The following is a 10926-nucleotide window of genomic DNA, read 5'->3' on the forward strand; positions in this document are numbered from 1 at the left end:
TGAGGTTTTTCAGAAGGGCTCAGGATAATCGATTATAGCTTCTAATAATCGATTAAATGCGTAGCAGTTCTAGAAATACGAATTTTTCTAAGTATTACATGTTTAAGGCTTTTCCTAATACATTTATAATCTATAAAGTGCTTTTAAAACAACTATAACAATCTATCGTCTTTCAGCATCATCAAAATCATTTATCTTCAAATTTACTAATGCTCCTCATTGGTAACACCCCTCGCTCATACTCTTCACTAATACGACTGCTGATGAATCTAGCTTCGATCCATACTACTACACTAAAAGCAAAGAATCCACGAAAAAAAAAAACTAACTTACGTACAGAACAAAAATAAATACCTATCATACGTTGAAGGAAAAAAATAAACTATCATAGTATACGTACAAAAACACAAATATCTATCGTTATACATATATCATACATCAAGAATCGACAAACACAAACACATATATCATACGTAAGAGATATTGAAGGAAAAAAAAACCAAACTTCAAATGGTGTCACTAGAGAAGATGACGAAGTTCGCTGACAACGGACGAACACAAATATCATAAGTTGAAGGAAAAAAAACTATCAAAGTATCGTTATACATATAGATATCATACTTCTAGAATCGACAAACACAACACAAACACGAGCAAATACATCATACGTAAGAGTATTTTAAGAAAAACAAAACATACTTCAAATGGTGTCACTAGAGAAGATGATTAAGTTCGCTGACCCCGTACGAAAAATAGCCTAAAGATAAACGAAAAATAATCGGTCAACCTTAGAAATGAGAACCAAATGACATTACAAAGATAGAAACAACTTAAAAATAACCTTCTTTCTTTATCGCAGTCATCCACCAAGAAGAAAGTTCAAGCAAAAATGGAACCGCGAACAAACAGTGAGACTGTGTTTTTTTTTTCATTCAATAAACAATTTTCATGTCGACTATAACAAAAATTTGACGTTATGTTTAAAAACAACATCTAGGTCCCAAACCAGTTGACGTTTTCTCTTAAAACAACGCGTCTTTTTTATTAATTTTTTCTTATAAATTGCAAAGGTTATGTCGAATTTGAAGGGCTTAGACGTAGTATTGGAAGCCAAAAGTTTCTACCTTTTTAATTGTTTTTAGTTTTTTCTTTTAAACACGAGAGCATTAATAGAACGTCTAGTTCTGTTGGAATTCGACGTTTTGTTCTTCCGCCAAAAAGTACCGTACTTTCGGATCTTTTTTCTTTTCTGCCCTCCCATAGAACGTCGTAGGCTGCCGGGCTGGGACGTGAAGGGAATTGAAGTACTTGGCAGCATTAATTGTGTGCCTAATAGAACGGCATATTCAATGGGGCTTCGACGTTTTTTTCTGGCGCTCTCATGATTCTTTTTCCTTTAAAATCAAACATGAATTTTTTCATTTTACATCTTCCTTAGTCGATTCAAGTTAGTAGTGTACTGAAATTTGTACTTTTAAACCAGTGATCAGTTTTTGATCAATATCAGAACTGCATAATCTTCTCTTATCAACTAGATTGAGGGTTAGTCCACACACAATGCAATCAACATTCACAAGTGACATATCGTTTACTAAAATAAATCTTCATTTCATTTCGAAATAAAACCGAAGCAGTACATAAAACCAGAGGTGACTTAATAGCCATGATTACAAATTATAAAAAAAAATCCACATAAAAAGTAGTCCCTATTCTTACGAAGAAGATTCCATTCAATCTTCATCAGTTGACTCATCATAAGAATCTTCAATTTCAAAGCCAATGCCATTCTTGTTTCCCTTCTTCTCCTATCCGAAAAGAGTATCTTCAACTCTCTCATCCCTTTCAGACTTCTTCCTAAATTGATCAACAAGATATTTCTCAAAATCAGTTTGTTGAGGCAGATGCTCTGCAGTAGGAGTAGGTGTACTTCCAATAGTTAGCTCATCTCTGAGGAACCATCCATTCACAGTCCTTTCCAGCCTATTAGAAAACAGACTTAGTATACCAATTTCTTGTGACTTGTTGCACACAAGTTTGACTTCTTGAGATACATCTACTCCTTGGAGTATCAGCACCTGGCTGATAAATACTCCATATGGCAATTTGTGTGCATATTTATCTCCTACAACGATCATGTGGTCTTTTAGTACCGGAACCCAGTTGATAAAATTTTGTTTCTTTAAAATATTAATTTTATTTCATATGGAAAATAATAATAATAATATTTTATGAGAATTGAGTTTTAGTTATAGATCACAATAATTAAAATCATAATAAATATTTTTATATTATTAAAAGTAATTTGAAATGAATGTTTTAGGCTAAAGAAAGGTATGATTATACTACTAGACTTTGATTGATTTTTAAATTATAATACTTTAAGTTTGAGAAAAAATTAAGTTGACTGATAAACTAAAGGTTAGGTTAAGATAGAATATCGTGGACAAAAATTGAGATAGCTCAGTTAGAAAAAAAATATTTAGACAAGTTAACGACAGAGATGCATCACACCAAGTCAAAGATAGAGAAGAGACAACATGTATGGAGAATAGTCAGACAGATCTAGACCAAAATTTAAGTCAAAATGGGTTGGGTCGAAGATTAAGGCAGGTTAAGTTTGACGGTGGAGACTGATTGACCCAAAATGAATGTTTGGAGATTAAGACTTAAGGTCCAGACAAACTAACATAAGTTGAAGGTCGAAATGGGTCGGCCTAAGCCAAAGGTAGGGATGGGCTAACTCGAGCCAAAGGTAGGATTGAGGACTATCTCCTGAATAATAATTAGTATAGGAAATAAAATAAATTGTATTTTTCTTATCAAAGATTAACATCTTTGTGGCAAATATTTCTTTTAGGGTTTCTTAGGTGCCTTAAACATTTATACCTATATATAGGGACACCAAATACATATGTAGACCTTCTCTTCGTCATAAATATGCATTTGCAATGTTGAGAGAGGATTCTTTTGGTTCTTAGTTTACAACTCTGATTCTTATCAAAGATTAACATCTTTGTGGCAAATATTTCTTTTAGGATTTCTTAGGTTGCCTTAAAGATTTATACCTATATTGTGGTGTTTCCATCTTGGTCTTATGAACCTCCAGTAAAAATTCAAAAAAGTCGAGATGGACAGGCCAGGACATAAAAGAGAAGGGTCTGTATATTTGAAACAGACCGATCACGACCACCACATAAGCGTTTATAAAAAACTCGAATTTAAAAAGTCGACGATGATCAAAGATCAAACGAACTCTTAGAAAAACTTTTATTGGCCACATTGAAATAAATTATTTTGAATAATTTAATAAATAACTAGTTATTAGTATAAATGATTATGATATCAAAAAATACTATGATTAACATTATTTGAAAAATAAATTTGACCCTTCTCATGCATTATTTCTTCGCTTTTTAGTATTTTAACAAACGTGTGATCAATATCCAGCCACGTTGTTATTAATATGACCATAAATAATCATTAAAAACTCATTTGCATTTCTTAATTTATAACGCTTTGAATCGATTCTTTATTACTTAGAATCGATTATATTAACTTAGCAAAATTGAGGGTGGAATTATATGAATATAGAGCGACACATCAAAATTTTTAACTTCAATCCCTCCAAATCTCCCCTTCTTCGCAAGTGATTCAAAAGTAGACAATTTCTGGGGATTATTAAAATGTGGAAATTGAGTTAACCTGTGAGAGATTGGGCTCCAGAGTTTGATTGATTGAATGCTATTGCTTTGAAGCATGATTAATTTTGCCCGAGTTTCTATGATTGAACCACTTGTTTGCTTGTTGCAAATGATCAAGGCCATGTTTTCTTTTCCCTTAGAGCCAATGTCAATAGGTGAACCCAACAAAGAGCAATGTTTTTTTCTAACCTTTGAACCTTGAACCTAAATTTGAAAGTTGAAAACCCTTTTTGAAATCTTTACCTTGAGTTGAGTAAAGTATGTGTATGTGGTAATGGAGAATGGTTCAAGTTTGGGGTTGTGAGAAACTGGAAAGAACTTTGTGAAATTCATGAAAGACCATTGACCAAAAGCAAAATGAAAAAGAAGAAAGAAAAGGTTGAGCTCAATGAAAGTGAAGTTGGGAATAAATTGAAATTTTGGTTTCTCACATAAAAAGTAAAAGAAAGATTAATTGTTAATGTGAATGAATGAATTGTGCACTCTCTTAACTCAAGGAATTTTGTTGTCTGATGGACAAATTTATGAACACCAAATTATGATGTCACAAACTTGTTTTCAATCGGCAAGTATGACCGAATCGTTCAAGTAATAAACTTAGTTAGACCAAGTATCGTTCTTCCCAAAGGACTCACGGCCTAGTTTAGTTATGTGGTTTCTTAATTAACTAAGACTTACAAACGAATTAATTGGGGTTTAAAAATGCAAGACAGAAAATAAATATGTATGCATGAATTTTGATCAATGGCAAAAAGCAAAAGAAAAACACTTTCAATGAAATTTATGTATGGATATGTTGTTGGGGGTCAATTTCATCTTATCCACTCTCATATATTTTAGGAATTCAACAATCAAATCATCATTGTTAATGCCACTCTCTAATGTACCTTTCCAGAAAGCTTCTCCCTAATCACGAGTTCATACAATTCCTAGCATTCCTAATGATCAGTTCATAAGTGCAGGAGCTTAACGACAACCAATATAAAATTGGGAGAAATTCCCCGGATCTAGACTTCCCCGTACGTGCCCGTATCGACAAAACCAATAATCATGCATCGAATGAGTTAAACAATGCAAGCATTAAGCAAAGAGGAAAAACCCTAACTAATGATGAAAGAAAGCATAAGTCTTAATTAAAAGATGTAAAAACAGATTCCATATATAAGAGTTTCACAAGATTACATTGATTCCCCAACAAACATACAGAGTTTAGTTCACCATATTCATGGTGAACCTAGATGAATTACAATGAAAGAATGAAAGAATAAACCCTAAAAAGGTGAAGAGGAAGCCTCAGCATCCAAGATCCTCCTTCAAAGGGGTGGAAGAGAGAGTGTTTTCTTCGTTCCAGCCAGAGATGCCTAACCCTAGGAAACCCTAAAGCTTATATATCATTCGTAAATTACAAAAAGTCAACTCCAAACCCATTAACCAGAGATGTCTCCTCACTATACACTTTTGAGTGTTTGAGTGAAACACTTTTTGAGTGTTTGAGTGAAACACTATCTTTGGAGAGGAATAGTTCCATGCATTATAGGATAACATTCTTGCTTGGCTGTTGATCATTCATGAGTTTTCATCTGTTATATGTTGTGATGTTATGAGCACCATAGTTAAACTTGATTGGCCAATGCATCAATATATCTTGACTGAGATTTGTATGATAAACAGATATGAGTGATTACTTATCTTGGAAGAAAGTGTTTTGTGATATGATGAACCACTAAAGTGTTGTTTAGGCTGAGTTACATTTTGTTTTGCTTGGGGACAAGCAAAGTTTCAAGTTTGGGGTTGTGATAACGGTGGATTTCACCGTTATTTGAGAGTAAATTTTGATAACAAATGAACCCTTTCTGACTTAGAAACTTGTTTGTTCTCATGGTTTTAGCTTGTTTTGGTAAATAAGAGAGTTGAGGTTATACTTGAAGATTTTATCACTAAATTCCCTTGATTTTGCAGGAATTAAGCTGAATTGTAAGAGGAGCTAAGTTGGCAAGAAGTTAGAACTCACCAAAGGACAGAAAGAGCACTAGAAGAGAAGGCTGCTAAAGGTCGCAAGATGCTTGGGCACCCTTTTCTGGGGCCCTCAGCGTAGGGGTCTCGTAGTCATGCCTGGGCGCCCTTTTTAGGGCGCTGAGCGCCAATCTTCCTGTAACGTTTCATGCTAGGGCGCCCTCCAAGGGGTGCTGAGCACCACTCCTTCGCAAGCTCGCTTGGGTGCCCTAAGTAGGGGCGTTGAGCGGTGTCAACGTTGGCCCATGATCCAATTCAGCCCTATTTAAGGATTTGCTCGACCTAGAGAGATTATCTTTTGACAGACATGACACAAATTTAGATTTTCTCCAACTCTCTAGAGGCAGAAGGATTTGCTCGACCTAGAGAGATTAGCTTTTGACAGGCATGACACAAATTCATATTTTCTCCAACTCTCTGGAGGCAGAAGTGGATGCGGAAGCTCTCCTCTTCAGTTTTTAGGGTTTATCTTTCATTCTCATTCCATTGTTCTTCTAGTTTCCCCATGATAAGGGGGAACTAAATTCAATTTGTTGTTGGGGGATGATGTAACCTTGTGAACTCTCATGTATTTGAATTGATTTTAATTATATATGCTCCTTTCATCAATTGTTAGGGATTTTCTCCTTTGTTCTATGTTTGTTATGTTTTGATCGTTCATGGCATGATTTAATGGTCTTCTTTGTTATTGGGAAATACCTAGAAACCACGATCTGGAGAATTTCTCCCAAGAGCAATATTGGCTAGGGATGGAGATAGGAGGATTTGTCTTCTTAAGCTTCTAATCGTAATGCAGAAGTAATTATTAGGGATGCAAGGGATAGTGGTCTAGTAATTAAGGATAGGCTTTCTTCGCCGAGGGATCGGGTTTTAAGCACTATAGAAAGTGACGTTAACAATTGAATGAAGAAGACGAATTTGTATATGCATGTGAGTAAACAAGGTGAAATCTAAACCCCAACAACATACTCATCTAATAATTTCAATATCATTCATTCACCTTTGTGTTTTTCTTCACTTGATCAAAAGTGCATTTATATTTACTTTCTTGTTTTTGCATTCAAAAACCCTAAATTGTTCTTCAAAGTCTTAATTAGTTAAGTAGTTACATGACTGTCTAGTGTCGTGAGTCTCTTGGGAAATGATACTTGGTCTTACCATTTTATATTACTTGATACGATTCGGTACACTTGTCGATATCTTAACAAAAACCTTATAAACAATACATTGACCTAACTTGGAGACAAAAGCAAAAATACTCTCCAATAGGAAGAGGACATGTGACCACTACCTATGGAGTATCCTCTTCATTCCTAGAGTGATATGTAGCCACTAATTATGAGAAAACCTCTGTAGTGAGTATAACACATGGCCACTCTCACGTGGGACGTCCTACACACCCTTGCCCACCAAGCTAGGTTAAAACATTGACATCTTGGTCAACACTAGCTAATGAACATCCACTTTGGGTCAACATTGGGTCTTGACCTTTTGATACACTATCGTTGACACTATCAAATTAATACTACTTTATAAGGAAACTTTAGTATGACCAAGTTAGTAATTAACAAACTAGATAGGGTTAAAGTAACCTTAAGTCATTTTCCAATGAATACGAAATTGCTTTTCAATACTCAACTCTTATGAAAGGCTATGAAAGGTTAGTAAAACATAATGGAATGTTAAAAGATAAAAGTAAAGATCTATCCTAATGAAATTGATATTGAAGATGAAGTAACAAATAAAAGACTATGAAATCATTATAACGAAATAGGCTAATTCCACATTTTTTCCAAAAAAAAAATTGTTATCCATATAGATTATTGTTCAATTGATTATTGTTTTAGAATTTCAAATTAATTAAAGTGCATTCTTAATTAATTTAAGGGCAATCTTACATTTAACCAAAGTAGATTCTCAATTAAAAGAAAGACTTTTCTAGATTATTCATAATAAATTTAACCAAAGTATATTCTTAATTAAATCTTATTATGTTTAATCATTTCTATTATGTTATCTCTTAACCAGTAAAAAAATAATTAATCAAAATACATTCTTGACTAATTATTGTTGAAGTTTTTACCATTAATCAAAATATATTCGCAATTGGTAGCAAAAACTCATTTAATCATATGAAAGTTCCTGACTTCAATCAAAGTACATCCTAAATCAAAATTAGAAACCCTTAGACTCATATGATTAATATGCATGTAGATTAAAACACCTTATGATATAAAAGTCATTACTTTTGACGTGATTAAGAGATAAAAGACATAGAAAAAATAACCCAAATCAATATTAAAAAAATCAAAAACATTATTTCAATCTAACATCAGAATCCATAATGAAATTACAATAGAATAACTCCAAAAGTTTAGTCCTCTATGAATAGAGTGAAATACACTATGAAAATAAAAGTGAGAGAAGTGATGAATGATTGTTTCCTGGAGCGTTAAGTTTCAGTGGTGGCTTCATAGATTAGAGTTTTCAATTTAGGGTTGCTTTATGGTTTTGCAGGTTCATGGTGTCTGGGTTCAATGGTGGTTTGAAGTCAATCTGTGATGGCTGTTTGAAGCTGATAGTGGCGCAATTCAAGCTCGTTCCTGGTTTGGCTTCTTCACTAGTGGAAAAATATCTTTTTATGACTAACTATATTATGACGTACTAAAATTATCCATCATAATAGGTTGACCGGTGGCAAAGTTGTAATAAAAATAAGACATATTATAACGTACTTTTGTAAATCAGTTATAATATAAAACGCGGTGGCAAACCTATAAATAAGTTTAAGACATATTATAACGTAGTTTTATATATTAGTTATAATATGAATTGCGGTGGCAAACTTGTAAATAAATTCAAAGATGTATTATAACAGAGTTTTAAAAATGAGTTATAATATCTCTTGTTCTTAATGTATTATAACGGAGTTTTAGAAATCAGTTATAATATTTCTTCCTCTCTAATTTTTCACATTTCTCTCTCGCATCTCTAATTTCATAACGTTCCCTCTCACTCTCGTTCTTCTCTTCCGCTTCTCTAAACCCTTGCATTTTTCGGCAGTCCTCCAAGAACACTCCGAGAACACTCCTCCGTGCTTGTGGTTTTCTCGACTCCTCCGACACTCCTCCCTCCGCTGCTTCTGAGACTGCCTCCACTGCCTCTTCGTCGAAATCTCCAAAGTGTGACCAAGTAGGTTTTATGATTCATAGTTCACATTCTACTCTTTGTTTTTTCCTAATTTGTTATGTTTTTCTTCTATTAATTTCACTAATTTCTCCTAGATTGGTGGGGATTGTGTTTGGATTGGTGGGGAAATTGTTGTTCGTCGGATTTTCCCAGCGAATTCGAGAAGTTGCTGTTCGTCGGAACGGTAACTCTTCCTCTAATTGTGTTAATTTGATTGGTACTGTTGGATGTTTTGGATGGCTCTGTTGGTGTTGTTTCTAGCTCTGGATTTGCTCTTGTTTGTGCTTTTATTGTTTCGTCCTATTTTCTTGTAAGAACTAGGGTTTTGAAGTCTTATTTCTGTGTGAAGTTGAATTATTTATGAAGTGAGAAAATGCTGCTTGCGTGGTGTTGTCTTTTTCTGTCACATTGGCTCTTGCTGATCAGACGGCTTGCTTTTCTGGCATTCTATTATATTTAGCATTCTACTATAATGTCATGTTACTTGGTTAGTTGTTTCTTTCTAACATAAAATGTAAAATGGCCTGGATATAATTTCAAAGTTCAAATGCTTCTTTCTAATAAATCTTAATCCTGATTATCACATAGCTTTACTTTCATTTATAGTAAACTCTGTGCCTAGGTTGCTGGAATTTCTCTTCCTTATTATTGTCCAATATGCTGAGCATGACCAACACGTCCCTGTTCGGCTACTTTCTTTTCTGAAATTTTATTTGTCTACTTTTCACCCAGTTAGTTGCACTTCACTTCTTAATGCGACATGGATCATACCTGTTACTTGAATAAATTCTTCACTCCATTTTTTCAGTCAGTTAGTCAAAGCACTTCTTTCCCTTTCGTTTCAATTTACGGTTACACTCATACTATGTTGGTTTTGATGATTTTGTTGTTCTTATTGCTATATTTTTTCCATTTAAACACTTTAAATTAGTTTGGACCTGATATAAAAGACCACATAACTCGTATGAAGTTTTTACCTTTTAAAAAAAAGTCGCTGGCTTGTTTTGGACATATTTCATCAGGCAATTTCTTATCTAGACCATTGTAATATTATGATTATTAGACCATTGTGTATTGTTTTTATGTTTTAATATAAGTGTGTTTGATATACACTAAAAAACTATAATTAACTTTAAGTTATACTTTAGTTTTAGTAATTTAAATTATACATTTAAGTATAGACATTTGATGTGTATGGGTTAGTTTTATATTTATACGGAGTATGATAGGTGTCTTTGATGGACGAGCGCCCGAGAAGATGACGATAGAAGCTGTGTGAGCACGATTCAGACTCCTCCAGGCTTCTCCGACGAGTAAAGACGCAGCGGAATGGAATAGAAGTTAGAGATCAAAGGGAAAACTGAGGTTGAACACATGGAACCCAAGGATCTAGGATTTAATCTGTGGAAACCCGAGAGGCACGAATGAAACCCTAGGAGTGGGGATAGACTCGATTTGGACCGATTAAACGGTGATAAATGGAGATTGAATGGTGGAAAAGAAGGATGAACGGACGAAATAAGGTTTGTTCGGTGAAAAATGAAGGAATAATGAAAATGAAGGAGGAAGTGAGACGAAACCCTAGCGGAGAAGATGAGCTTTGGTGGAAAACCTGGATCTAGGGTTGCAAAGACAGAAACAATGTATAATAGAAGTGGAATGTGGAATGGTGACGGAGGAACTCTCGAGTGGACGGACTCGAGAAAGATGCAAGGTGAAATCTGAGGTTGAAGACGAGAATGAAGTTGTGGTTTCTGTGAAATGGAGAAACGAGATGCGAGAAGCTGACGCGTGCTCTATGGAGACGTGGCTGAGGCGCGCACGAGAAGCTGAAGATGTGGCAGCAGAGTAATGTTTAGTGGAAGATCAGAGAAAATGTAAGCACCATGGAAATGGAAAATGGGAGTGAGAGAGTGTGCTTGGAAGGTGGCTAGAGGGAGGCTTTGGACTCTCTAGCCTATGACTTTCAAGAGAGAATAATTTTTGATTTCAGAAAATTCAATTCTCATTAATCTCAAAAGTG

Source organism: Vigna umbellata, chromosome 2 (genome assembly GCF_029865625.1).
Source record: "Vigna umbellata cultivar VRB3 chromosome 2, Vumbellata_1.0, whole genome shotgun sequence".
In the NCBI taxonomy this organism is placed as follows: domain Eukaryota; kingdom Viridiplantae; phylum Streptophyta; class Magnoliopsida; order Fabales; family Fabaceae; genus Vigna; species Vigna umbellata.